Below are 15003 nucleotides of genomic sequence, written 5' to 3' on the forward strand. Positions count from 1 at the left end.
GTATACAAATAATCTGTCCTCCATAGTGCAATCACATGTAGTTCCCTTGCTGGTATTCTAACAGGAAGTTGCATGTGTCTATTATTTCACTTTTTCATTTTCCCAGTGGCAGCTGTCATTTTAAAAAATAGATAGATGACCAGACAATCACTGTTACAGTAGGTTAGTTGCTTTAGACTGCTAGCCTTGACACAGATGCTCAAAGCAGCAAGATGCTACAGGCCAGAGCTTCCGATGCTGTAAACATTTCCAGCTTCATTACAGTCAGTGGGCGTGGGCCCACACACATAAACTGAGCTACCATCCCATGAGGCATAAACTTGAAGAGAAAGGTGTAAACTAATTATTGATTACTGTAGTTTTTCCACATGAGGCTATTCAGAGCAGTAGTCCACGATGGGTGAAATTCATTCTAGTGCACAGAGCCCGAACCCATCACTATGCAAAGCTGGTCAAGAATTTTCTGATTAAATGTTTTTTTCACTGGAAGATGCTGATTTGGTGAAAGGGAAACAGTTTGCCCAAAAGCGACAGTTTTGACAAATCTCCCAATTCAGAAACTTTTTGAAAAAAAAAGAGTTCTGAAATTGTTGCAACGTCCCATTTTCTAAACGAGAAATTTCATTTTCAAGTTCGAAATAACGTTTTGGTTTAAAATTTTAGTTAATTTATACTATTAAAGGAGGTTAAAAAAAAAGTAGTAATGGTCAAATCACAATGAAGTGTGTTAAACTAATCAAAATGAAATGTTTAGTTGACCTGATCCAGTTTGGTTTTGGATGATCAGTTTGTGTCCTGATTCGGGATGAGAAAAAAAATTAGAAATCTCAAAAACTCCTGTGGGACAGGAAAATGATTTCCTGCCTCCTTCCACCCCATGCCACTTAAGTCCTGCAGTGGGACTGTGTGTGGCAGGGGCCACCAGGGGATCAGTAGGGCAGGCTGTATGTCATGGAAGGTGATAATGAATGTGCTGATCCTACGCAGATTGGCACTGGACAAAGGCCACTAGATCTGCGGTGGTTCAGATCCACTGGCTTTAGCACCCTGTGCAAATGGTGCGGAGAGGCTGCAGCCTATTCCGGAATAGCAGAGCAACTGTGAAGGGAATTGGTTCCTATGCCCTGTTGTTGGGTTGGCGGTGGGCATTTTGCCCCTTCACACCTGCCATGCAGCATCCACATAAAACCATAATTACTTGGGCTTTATGTGGGCAAAGCAATTCCACCCCTTGCAATTAGATATCATCTCCAGTATCAGTCTATCTTGCTGTGTATCTCTCTTTTGTATTACTGTAACACCCATCGCCTTGGTACCGAGACCCTGGAATACAGTAAAAAACGGGGTATATAATATTCCAAATAAAAATAGGTTTTATTCTCACCTTGCGAAGATTAATTGCCTGTACTTGTATTTTTCTTTTTCATCCTATTACTAGGATGGTCTCTTTCATGCTCACCGGTATTTCTCCACTGTTTTCTAATGATAAATACCAGAAGCTGTTTCGAAGAGGCTATGTCCAATTTTACAATAAAGTTTTGATGATTGAACTTCCTAGTCTTCACCGGCTTATGTAGAGAATTGACCAGGACTTAAAAAAAAAGAGTTCTTCCTTTTATGTGCCTAAAAGGGACACTGGTGTTAATAGTTTATTGTCAGAGAAAGACAGCAGTGTATTTAAGCTACCTTGAAGATTTTATGTAATGTTAAAGACCTGTGAAGATTTAAATATGCCTCTTAGAAAAGAGAACAGCAAGTAGCCAGGTGTAGATATTTGCATCTAGACTTTTATAATCTTTGAACTCTTTTAGATATGAAAGATACCCATATTTCAAAGGCCATCAGGCATGCTGCTGCTCTGATTCTCTTCTGAAGTTCATGGGGAACATAATTTGCTTTAGAGCAGTGGTTCTCAAACTAGGGCCACCGCTTGTGTAGGGAAAGCCCCTGGTGGGCCGGGCCGGTTTGTTTACTTGCCGCGTCCGCAGGTTCAGCCGATCACGGCTCCCACTGGCCGTGGTTCGCTGCTCCAGGCCGATGGGAGCTGCAGGAAGCGGCGCGGGCTGATGGATGTGCTGGCCGCCCTTTCTGCAGCCCCCATTGGCCTGGAACAGCGAACCGCGGCCAGTGGGAGCCACGATCAGCCGGACCCGCAGACGCAGCAGGTAATCAAACTGGACCGGCCCGCCAGAGGCTTTCCCTGAACAAGCAGCAGCCCTAGTTTGAGAACCACTGCTTTAGAGCATCTGAGATCCCAGCCAGAACAGATCACTGAGGGCACAGCACCCTTAAAACTAAACTCCATTAGTTAAGGAGCTGCACACAACTGCTATAACCGGGAGCGTAGGTGCTACGGCAAATGGGAAGATGCAGCACTGTTAATTTTACAGCCGCACTGTCAAAAATAAAGCCAAATATCAGAACCCACACTGTTTACTTTGGTATTTAATAGTGTGGCACTACAATGAATTGCTTATTGATCACATTAAAAATGAAGGATGCGTTAGCATTGTGCTGCGCTACGTGTAAGGGATATGGTTCTTTGTCCCCTTGATAGGGAATCTTTATTACTAGCTGTGGCATTTCTATACCCAGCACTGTTATATCTCGGCACTGTTTTTTTCATAGATCAGCCGTATGTTTTAAAATGCCAATTAAATAATTGACTGTATGAATTTGCATACTGTCCTGTTCAGTGGAAGTAGGGTGACCAGATAGCAAGTGTGAAAAAGCCCCAAATATCGGGACTGTCCCTATAAAATCGGGACATCTGGTCACCCTACGTGGAACTGAAAGGCTAAAGATGCCCTAGGCATAGCAGTTGGGCTGGGACGCTGGAGAATGAGAAGAAACACATTCTACAACACTTGTTTTTGTGACAAAGGGTATTCAGTTTTACCCTTAATACCGTATCTGTAGCTATAGCTACACTGCCTGACTGCCATAGAGAGCATCATCAGCATTATCTTCTGGACGTGCACTTTGGATGCTCTGTTTATGTGCTGCTAAAACATAAAATAGGGACAGTTAAAATGCTGGGCCCGGGCATGCACTGCGTCATGCTTCGGGAGGAGTGTCACACTGTGGGCCATATTTTGGTCCCCATTCTGCCTGCTTTGCACTACAAAGGAGGTGTCTAAACTAGTGAGCTAGGGTTACCCTTCACGTAGGACAATCCACAGAGGGCCCACACCACCACCCTGCTCAAGGCCATGAGCGTTTGGAGGGCGTGGTTGCGGAACAGCCAGCATGGTTGGTGTGCTTCTGTGTTACTGCCATCCCCAGAAATGTAGGGACAGATGCTTAGCTGTTTTGGGCGTATGCCTGGCACCCTAGGGTTGGGTGAGCAGAGGCAGATTCTTTTCCCCTCTCTGGGATATTAGGGCCACTTAAAGCAAGGTCCAGTGAGACCTTCCAGCAGCTGGGGATGCCATCTCCCCTTCACATTCTTCGGTGCAGTCAATCTGGACTACCTGCTTAATTTAAGGAACCAGGGCCTGGTGCACTCCTCTGTTGGGGTGCATCTGTTCGCCATTTCGGCCTTCCATCCACCAATCCAGGGGCAGACGGTGTTCTCCCACGGCATGACGATCGGGTTCCTTAGAGGCCTCAAGAGGCTCTTTCCTCAAGTCTTGTCCCTGGCCCCTCAGTGGGATCTCAACTTGGTTCTGTCCAGGCTCACGGGTCCGTCCTTTGAGCTTTTGGCCTCGTGCTCCCTGTCTCACCTACCGGGAAAGGTAGCTTTCCTGATGATGGTGACATCAGTGAGGTGAGTCTCCGAGCTGCGAGTCTTGACCTGAGAACCACCATACACTGTCTTCTATGAGAACAAGGTCCAGCTCCAGCTCTACCCAGCTTTCCTTCCCAAAGTGTTGTCTGCTTTCCCCATGAGCCAGGACATCTTCCTTCCGGTCTTCTGCCCTAAGCCCCATGAGACTGGCAAAGAGAGGCGCCTTCGTGCTTTGGACATAAGAAGGACCCTGGCTTTCTACCTAGATCAGACAAAACCTTTCCATAAGTCGACTCAGCTTTTCATCTCTATAGGTGATAGGATGAAGGGCCTCCCAGTGTCCACGCAGAGGATTTCTAACTAAATCACCTCTTGTATTCGCACCTGCTATGAGTTAGCGGGAGTCCCTCTGCCGTTGATGGTCAGAGCCCACTCGGCGGCCTTCCTGGCACACATTCCGATCCAGGACATCTGTAAAGCCATGATGGGGTCCTTGGTGCACACGTTCACAGCCCACTATGCCATCACGCAGCAGGCCAGGGACGATGCTGGGTTCAGCAGAACTGTATTGCAAACTATATGTCCATGAACGTCTACCCACCTCCGAGGGGTACTGCTAGGGAGTGACCTAAGTTGAATGGACATGAGCAATCACTCGAAGAAGACGACGACAGTTACCTTTTTCTGTAATTGGTGTTCTTCGAGATGTGTTGCTCATGTCTAGTCCACGACCTGCCCTCCTTCCCCACTGTTGGAGTTTCTGGCAAGAAGCAACTGAGGATGGAGGGGGCCAGCGGTGCCCTATATGCCGCTGCATACACGCGCTACTCCAGGGGGTGCCAGAGCCAGTCCCCTACGGATACTGCTGAGGGAAAAACTTCTGGCACCTGTGCATGTAGCGAGCGCACACACCTAAGTTGAATGGACATGAGCAACACATCTCAAGGAACACCAGTTATGGAAAAAGGTAATAGGCTTTTCTGCAGTATATGGGGTTTAGATGTTGTAACGGTCACCATAGCTCAGTGCCAGAAGGCTTCCTCTATCTCTACGTCGGCATTGTGTAGCTCCTGTTGGGGCAGTGATACTCTTGACCCCTCCTTGTGACTTTGGCACTGCTGGTCTTTGATGTGTTGCTCTACCTCCCTTGAGGGCGGAGCCTTCTTCATTCCCAGGGATATGGTGGCAACAGATGTACACCCCATAATTCAGCAGTCTGACCCCAATTGCCTTTCTTGTTAAACAGTGTACTGTTTGCTAAAGTAAAAGGGGAAAGAAAGATAGAAACAAAGGGATGGATTTTTCTCTTGGTCTCATGTAGACTCAGTTGCTCGAAGTTACGTGTCTGAAGGTCGGGGGAAAGCTATGGGTTGTTAGCCCTTTTCTTGCATGCTGTTGGCAGTGCTCCAGTCCATAGCTATTGCATTGCCCAAACATCTGTGTTGCCTTACTGCCTGCAGACACTGTCTTTGTATCTGAACCAAAATGCCTATTGAAGTCATTCGGAGACTTTCTGTTGACATCAGTGGGCTTTGGATTATGCCCTTCTAGAAGGAAGCTGATCTGTTCGTTCATTTCCTCTGTGCCCCTCTTCTGTTTGGTTCTCAATATTCCGTTTCCAATCCAAAGTGCCTTAGGCACATCCAAATTTGTTTCTGTTCCTTGTAGAGTCTTCCTATGGAGAAAACCGGGAATGCTTCCCTGCAGAGGCATTAGAGCAAATTTCATGCAGCCATACACAGCAAATGGTAATGTAAAAAAAGGATTTGCCTTATTAGTGGAGGGATTTACTCACTCCACAGAGCCTAATACTGCAGTCCTTGCTCCGGCAAAACTCCCAGTGAAAAAAAGAGAGACTGATGCAAGGTTTGTCCAAGCAAGAACCAAGCAGAGGAAAGACAGCAAATTCATTTGGTTTTATTAGACGCTTGGTGCCTATGTGTTCTTCCTCCGGTGCAGTAAAATTCTAATTAAAGAACAGATCCTACCTCCCATTAATATGACTCTAAAGTAACATTTTAAAGATTGTAACATTTTTTTAAACCAACCTTATAATGAAAAGAAAAGCAGCCAGTGTTGTATATAATGTTGTCTCTCTCTCTCTCTCTCTCTCTCTCATGAAGCATTTCATGATTTTGAACTTCTGGTAATGTCTGGAATGTCAGAAGACTTACAAGCTCATTTAATTGAGCAGTAATTTCTACAAAGGAAATGACTGGCTTTCTCTGGGAAAAAAAATCAAATTTCAGGTCTTTCGAATCCTTCCTCGAAATAGCCCTTGATGAAAATTCTTAAAAAGCTTCTTTGATGTCTCTATCAGGAGAAGGTCTCATTTCCCCCCCTCCCCCTGCCGTTTTACTGCTTCCAAAATATAGTGAGATCATTATAGCACTTGCAAACACTCTAACTTTCCTCTTCCAATTAAAGGAGGACTTAGGATGATTTTCTTTTTATTTGAGCAAGGAGTAAAATGTCTGAGAACAATCGTACAAATTTTTTAGCCTTTTCACAGAACACTGTGGGGATGTTCTCTAAACTAGGATTACTTTGAGAAGAAAATATTTCCACAAGGAGCACTAACTAAGGAAATTGGGAGGTCTCAAATGTACAGCAATTGAATTAGGCTCTGCATCTTGGAGAGTCAATGACTAGTGAGATCATCATCCAAGATTAAATCATGACCTGTATTACCATACAGTTCCTGTCAGATGTAGACAGTGAACTAATCAGTACAATCTTTCCCTGAAGACTTCCTTGCATCCATTTCAAAAATGAAGTTTAGATAGATTATTCCTCACAAGATGAAAATCACTGATGCTACTGAAGTTACCTTCCCTTCTTTTCCCTTCTCACAGATGAAGGAAGATCTCCAGCATTGGGAAATTACATTATCAAGTTCTAGCGGGTTTCAAATCAACCTCTGATTTTATGTCCACCTATGTTCCCACATGCAACTAAGGCATATGATCTCTCAGATACCTGTTTGCGTGTGGAAAGTGTGTGCCCCACCTAGTCTTGCAGATGTAAAGACTAAGATGAGCATTTTCTTTTGGTGTAAGATTGGACACCAGGGCTGAAAATTTGGCACTCAAGATAAAGGTTCCAACAAGTTCAAAGCGTGGTGTGTATATATAGTATTATTACACAGAACAACAGACATAACAAGAACATTAAGGTTGCAGAGTCAAGCACGCAAAACTTAGGAAATGCCAGAATGTGGGGGAAATAGTCTGTGATCATGTAATTAAAGACTGCATCATCTTGCATACACACAAAGGAGCTGAATTAAGGTTCCACAGACGACTTTAATTCTCGCACATCCTAACATTTGAGTGCTGGGCTTTGTAACTCTTTGCAGTTCTTTTATGATAGCTTTTTGGGTGTAATATCATAGCTTTTAAAAAAAATCAAACTGAAAGAAACAGATATTCCATCAAGTGAGAAACAAATTGACATCCACATGAGTCATCAGCATGGTTGGAATCTTTAGCTCCATAGCATAGACCTCTGCCATTTGATCTAATGAACTAATAGTAGAAGGTTGTCGTCCTCTATGTGCAGTCAGTTGCTAGAGCGGGATGAGAGAGACAGTTGCCCTGGGCTGGCAGGAAGAGCAATTGCAAGAAAAGTCCTACTAAGTCCCTGAAGTCCTTGGCTACAGCATGCGTAGTGCAGGCGGCATTTTAGGAGAACTCGTTGCCAAACTATAACTAATGTATACCTAGCACAAGCAAACTGCAATTTTTAAAGGTTTAAAACTGGGTCAAATTGGGGTGGATTTTCACTGGGATTACTTAAAGCATATCAGTGACATGTGGGCAACTCTCTGCTAAATCTCAAGCCCTTTCTCCAAAGCACAGAGGTGCTAGAGCTCCTCAGCAAAAGTTGTAAGACTTTTTTAACATGGGCAAAACAATATATTTTCCCCTGCTTTCGTTCTCTGAAACAACAGAATCATTTCTGTTGAAACTATCCAAAAAAATTCATCCTGAGGGAGACAGCTGGCATGGGAAATTTTAGACTGGAGTGTTAAATTATGGCAGTGTTAGAAACAAATGAAAGCAGGGTCTTATAGTGGAAAGTGATGGAGAATCTTAACTATAGGCAGTGTACCAGTTCTGCCTATAATTCATAGGTCCATAGATTCCAAGGCCAGAAGGGACCATTATGATCATCTAGTCTGACCTCCTGTATAACACGGCCCATAGCACTTCCCCAAAATAATTCCTAGAGCACATATCTTAGAAAAACACCCAATCTTGATCTCAAAATTTCCAGCGATGGAGAAATCACCATGACCCCTTGGAAATTGTTCCAGTGGTTAATTGCCCTCACCATCAAATATTTATGCCTTATTTCCAGTCTGAATTTGTCTAGCTTCAACTCCCAGCCATTGAATTGTGTTACACCTTTCTCTGCTAGTCTGAAGAGCTCATTATCAAGTATTTATTTCCCATGTAGAAAATTGTAAACTGTAATCAAGTTATCCTTTAACCTTCTCTTTGTTTAAGAGAAATAGATTGAGTTCCTTAGTCTCCGGCTATAAGGCATGTATTCTAATCCTTTAATTATTCTGATGGCTTCCTACCCCCTCTCTAATTTATCCACATCCTTCTTAAATGTGGGGATCAGAACTGGAGCTAGTACTCCAGTAGCGGTCGCACCAGTACCAAATACAGAGGTGAAATAAATAACCTCTCTGGTCCTACTCAAAATTACCCTGTTTATGCATCCCAGAATCGCATTAGCTCTTTTGTCCACAGTGTCTGGGAACTCACGTGCAGCTGATTATCAACTACAACCCCCAAATCTTTTTGAGGGTCACTGCTTTCCAGGAAAGAGGTCCCCGCCTTACTAAACAATCTAGATCGCTCGGAGTCAGTGACCCATCCTCTTCATTATTTACCACTCCTCCAACTTTTGTGTCATCTCCAAACTTTATCAGTGATGATTTTATGTTTTCTTCCAGGTCATTGATAAAAATGATAAATAGCATAAGGCCAAGAACTGATCGCTGCAGAACCACACTAGAACCCCACCTGCGTGATGATGATTCCCCATTTACGCTTAAATTTTTAGACCTATCAATGGGCCAGCTTTGAATCCATTTAATGTGTGCCATGTTAATTTTGTCGCATTCTAGTTTTTTTAATCAAAATGTTCCTGGGTATCAAGTCCAGTGCCTTACAGAAGTTTATTATGTCAGCAACTATTGCATCCACTAACCAATACCCTTCTGATAATCTAAGACAATCTTTATAAAAGAGTATTAAAATATAGTTTTTAACATCCCAATGTCCCAATATATCTTTTATCTACAGAAACTCAATGTGTTAACTTCTTTAATGGTTGTAACATCTTTCAGTCCTGTAGGGATTAAGCAATGTGTCTCGACTTGCAGTTTATCATCACTGTCTTGATAGTCAAGTATCAGAGGGGTAGCTGTGTTAGTCTGGATCTGTAAGAGCAGCAAAGAGTCCTGTGGTACCTTATAGACTAAAAGACGTATTGGAGCATGAGCTTTCGTGGGTGAATACATCATTCATCTGACGAAGTGAGTATTCACCCACGAAAGCTCATGGTCCAATACATCTGTTAGTCTATATGGTGCCACAGGACTCTTTGCTATCTTGATAGTGTTCGGAATAAGCAATTAAACCATTGTTTCAATGGTGCATCTTTATCCATCTGTATTCTCTAGAAATCTGGCATTTCAACGTGGTTCTCCATTATTTTGCCATCGCATAAGTTTGATGTTTCTGCCACTGAGCTTTTGTGCAAAATTCTTTGAAAGGATCTTCTGAAGTTGTGATTATTTTGAGGACAGCTGTGATTTGTAAGGCAAGTGTAGGAAGCTGTTAGGATAAGCAGTCTTCTGGGTTTAGATTCAAGCAGATCAGAAAGAGATTTGTATCCTCCTGGATCTTTCCTTTAGAACAGATGTTGATGTGTCTTTTAATGCTCATTAACATGAGGGATTAATAGAACTGGCCGGAGCCAAGTGCATGGTAGTGTGTGAACTGCCTTTGTGACCCCAAGGATTCCCCTTTCCTGCATCTTATTCCAGTCCTGGGCATCTCTTGCCAACTGTGCTGAATTGTGCCAAACTGAATGGTGTGGTTATCACGTGGGTAAATGTCAGCTAGGTACAAGAACGTGAGCACACCAGATTTTCACTCTTGACCCAGTACAGGATTTGCAAAGCTAGTGGATGATTTTAACTGTTTGCTCCGAGTGGCCTGGCGTGGGGTATTTTAGGTTTTACTGCTGTCTCTTCATGTTTGTTAGTGGCTTGGGTCATGTGTTCCAGACTCAGTGTCATGTAGAGATGTGCAATCATGTCCTAAGGCAGAGTTAAAGACAAATATAGAACTAAATTCTGCACTAATTATACCCATGCAGTCCTATTAACTTCAGTAATGTTGCAGGTGTACAGTTATATTAAGGGCAGAAACTCTTCGTGGTTTCAAAAAATGCATTAAATAACTCATGATAATCCTACTTTACAGGCACCTTCTCATCTCAGATACAGGTCGTTTCGTTTGATTTGTTATATATCCTCTTAACAAGGCTAGTGTTTTATTTAAACATTCCCAATTGAATTTAGAAATATTCCAGAATAGTGATTATGGGCTAAAATCTGCTCTTGCTTACCCTGGTGTTAATCTGGAGTAAATCCCTTGAAGGTAATGTAGTAACTCCAGATTGACATCAGCATAACTGACAGCCGAATTTGGCCCTTTTTTTCTTACACTGAGATAAGGATGCCTACGTTACTTTTCTCTGCTTTATCTTTGATAGAATGTCGATAAGATTCTGTTGATTGTACGCACATAGAGTATGAATTTGGTCACTGTTTAAAAAAACAAGAACCCACCACACATGTAAAATTATGATATGAGGTCAAATAAGCACAGCTTATGGAAATTATGGTGCTGGTGCTATATACGGTGTCTTTTTTATATTAATAGTGTATCTAGAGTGTGATGGAAATTCACCACAAGGGCACTAATGACTGTCTCTCATTGGCATAAGTCGTTTGATAAATGGCATAGTTTCCTTGGAAGTCATTTTATTTATCCACTCGATTTTTAGACCTCTGTTTGCTTCATCTTTGTCCAACTTGTGCTGCCATGCTGAATTCTCGATAGATCTACTGACCCTGAACACAGTGGGAGAATACAGTTGTTCCAGGGTGAATGGGTTTCTCAGACATGGCCCTATTGGGTGTGTATTGTGAAACTAAACTGACAGTGGGAGAATAGAATTTGGTGATGTGATAATACATGTCATAGTAGCTCTCAGAAGTCAGTGCACGATATAATTAGCATGCACTTTCACTAGGCCTGATATTTTGTATTCTGTTAGAACCGTGTGTTTTGCAGAGGCGTGACTTGCTCACCTGTAGATCTGTAATATGCAGACAACTGTGATTGCACTTACGCACCCCACCTCGTCCTGCACATAGCTATTTACCCTTTTATTGTTGGCAATTAATCTATGGTGGTATCTTTGAGAGGAAAGGAAGTGAATGAATACCTTTGCCAAGGAATGTTGTCACATGACCTGAAGTATGGCTGCTCTCCTTAATACAGCCTTTCCTAGGTGAGTGCTACACAGTTCAGGCTTATCCCTCTCAGTATTTTTTCTTTCTCTCTCGCGCGTGTGTATACACACACACACACACACACACACACACTCTCTCTCTCTCTCTCTCTCTCTCTCTCTCTCTCTCTCTCTCTCTCTCTCTCTCTCTGAAAGAAGCAGTCATACCTCCCTGACATCACCGCTCTCAGTTGGCTCTCTTACTGATGCTGCAGTTCCAGTCTGTGCATCATTTTGACATTTTAAATAGCACGTGCATTTACAGTATAGCTCCTGTGTAAGCTTCGATCACTCTCCCACTCTCATGTTGTTGCTATTGTTATTTCTCTATTACAGTAGAGCAGGGGTCGGCAATCTTTCAGAAGTGATGTGCCGAGTCTTCATTTATTCATTCTAATTTATGGGTTCGCGTGCCAGTCATACATGTTAACGTTTTAGAAGGTCTCTTTCTATAAGTCTATAATATATAACTAAACTATTGTTGTATGTAAAGTAAATAAGGTTTTTAAAATGTTTAAGAAGCTTCATTTAAAGTTAAATTAAAACGCAGAGCCCCCTGGATCGGTGGCCAGGACCCGGGCAGTGTGAGTGCCACTGAAAATCAGCTCGCGTGCTGCCTTTGGCATACGTGCCATAGGTTGCCTACCCCTGCAGTAGAACCTAGAGCAGTGGTTCTCAACCTAGTTACCATTGTGAGCCATGTATGCAGCATTCTGTGTATTATGTGGGCTGCATTCACACAATATATATACTGCCTGTATGGCCCTGAGGATGTCACATGGGCTGCAGCTGTGAGTTGGTTGGGCCACAAGCAGCCTGCAGGTTGAGAAACACTGGCCTAGAGGCTCCATCAGGAGCAGGGCTAAATTGTGCCAGGCCTACATGATGTTTTACAGAAAGATTTAAAAATGACAGCTCTCTGCCCCAAGGATCTTAGAGCCTAGAGGCTTAACTCTGTGTGATGCTGAGTGCTCTGAACTCCATCATCCTCACCTGGAATTGAGTCCACGCAATGGGAGTTAAATCTGGAGCCACTATTGGGACATAAATTAGGATTTCACACACTAAATTCCATGCAAAAAGGTTCTTTTTTGGTTAAGGTTTCATCTGCTTCTAGTGTTTTATTCTCCAACTTGAACTGCTAGACCCTGATCCTGCAACCACTTACACAGACGAATAATTTTACGCACATGGGTAGTCATTTAAGCACAGTGGAACTACTCAGACGTAAATATTTGCAGGATCTAGGCTTTAGTATATGAGCTCTTTGGGGGAAGGACTGTATCTTTGCATGTGTCTGTGTAGTGCTTAGCACAATAGGGGTCCTGGAAACTATTGCAATATAAATATTATATCATATAAAATACAGCCTTACGACTAGATTCTGGTTTCAGCCACAGAGATGAAAATCCAGGGACCCAATGTAAATCTTTTATATTGATATCCCTGGAACCAGAATCTGGCCCACAAACCCCAATCTTTATTTTTATTTTACAATGATCCATCTAGCAAAGACACAGTTTGTCAAGAGGTTTATTGCTTTAAGAGAGGAATAAACAACAGGAACTGATAGACTTTTGAGGAGAAAGATCCAACTTTCATGTTAAATTGCTCAGACATGAAACCTGGAGGAGATAGATGGAGGCAATGAAAATACAAAACGCTTTGTATAAAATCCCCATGGCACCTCTGAATACAATAAGCTGATACTCCTCTAACACCCGTTTTACAACAGCACAGTGGTACTGAGTTCACCTGCTTTACCTCTGTTATAGGCCTTCATCCATCTCTCACTGAAGTTAGTAGAAAGACTCCTAGGCATTATCTATACCACGAAAATTATTTTTTGCTGACAATAGGCATCAACGCTGGGTGAACAGTGTTGAATGTAACCATAGGGATGGAACCCTGGTTCTAGACTCGTGAACCTTTATTGCTTGAGATAAAGGGTTCGGTCTGCAAACTCACAGGCAAGTAGTGGACTCATCAATGTGATCTAGCCACTAGAGGGTGACAGAGAGTGACCGGCTATAGTTTAACCATGTACTGTTTCAGAAATTGTGATTCAAACTGCCTGTAGTTTCTGTAAAGTAGAAAAGGCTCCATTGACTTCAGCAGGAGTTGGATCTGGTCCCTGGGGCACTGTAAATGAGAAACAAATCTGGCCACATCTTTTTTTTCTCCTCAGTGTTTTCCATGAGGAGTCTGCTGCCTTTTTAATCCTTATTTGCATGTCTTCTTTTAAATACGTCCCAATGAAATTCACATTCTAGTATCTGTTATGTGCCAAGCTCTTTTATTTGATAGAAAATTAAAACATTTTGGCTGGCTACCTTGAGCTAAACATACTGAATGATGTAATGTGTGAGCACTGAGGCATTGCGTTTAAAAACCTTTGAAAAATCCATCCAACGGCCAGCCAGTTTCCCACCCACTACAAGCCAGTTTTACTATCCAGATTTTTTAAAATGTTACAGCCAGTCAGAGGAGTTGCTACACCTTCCTGGTGCACCCTGATCTTCCTTGTGAATAAAAACACCTTGGCATATTTAGGGCTTGGCTACAGTTACAAATTTGCAGCGCTGCAGCAGGGTGTGAAAACACACCCTCTCCAGCGCTGCAAATTGCGGCGCTGCAAAGCGCCAGTGTGGTCAAAGCCCCAGCGCTGGGAGCGCGGCTCCCAGCGCTGTCCGTTATTCCCCACAGGGAGGTGGAGTACGGACAGCGCTGGGAGAGCTCTCTCCCAGCGCTGGCGCTTTGACTACACTTAGCGCTTCAAAGCGCTGCCGCGGCAGCGCTTTGAAGTGTAAGTGTAGCCAAGCCCTTAGTCTTGAGAAAAGAAGACTGAGGGGGGACCTGAGAATCTTCACATATGTTAAGGGCTGTTATAAAAAGGATCAGTTGTTCTCTATATCTACTGAAGGTAGGACAAGAAGTAACTGGCTTAATCTGCAGCAAGGGAGATTTAGGTTAAGTGTTAGAAAAAACTCTCTAACTATAAATTTAACCCTGGAATAGGTTTCCAAGGGAGGTTGTGGAATCCCCATCTTTGGAGTTTTTTAAGAACAGGTTTGATCTAGGTTTATTTAGTTCTGCCTCACCATAGGACCTTTTGATTTCTTGAGGTCCCTTCCAGTCCTACCTTTCCATGATTCTATGATTACAGCATGGAGTGAGATTTGGCAAAGCTAGAGAAAGAGAGAAATTTGAAATAAAGGTTTAAATAAAATGGGCACATATAAACGTTAAGTAATATCATAGTGGTGTTTAGGGGACCAGTCTGGACTAGCCACTGTATAAACGTAGACAATTTCCCTGCCCCTCCAGCATACATACAATACTTTTCTTAATGCTTTACGAGATACACACATACATATATTTCACATGGACACTCAATAATTCTAGATAATACTTAGTCCTGCCTTGAGTGCTGGGGACTGAACTGGATGACCTCTCGAGGTCCCTTCCAGTCCTACGATTCTATGATTCTAATTCAGTACATGTGAACAGAGAGATTTGTATTCTCAGACCATTTTACACTGCTACCTGCAACTTTCATAAGCATCGTCCCTGTTGTACACTTGAGGGAACTGAGTCAGAGCAATAAAGTGACTTGTACAAGGCAGAGCGAGGATTAGGCCAAAGTTCCTCACACCCTGTCCTGTGCT

General features: G+C 42.9%; 1 protein-coding gene across 1 annotated transcript in view; it reads left to right on the forward strand.

The window, feature by feature from the left end:
* Window positions 1–15003, forward strand: part of MEGF11 (multiple EGF like domains 11) — a 360979-nt gene that overhangs the window by 221224 nt on the left and 124752 nt on the right. The window lies entirely within an intron of this gene.

This window comes from Mauremys mutica, chromosome 11 (assembly GCF_020497125.1).
Source record: "Mauremys mutica isolate MM-2020 ecotype Southern chromosome 11, ASM2049712v1, whole genome shotgun sequence".
Lineage (NCBI taxonomy): Eukaryota > Metazoa > Chordata > Testudines > Geoemydidae > Mauremys > Mauremys mutica.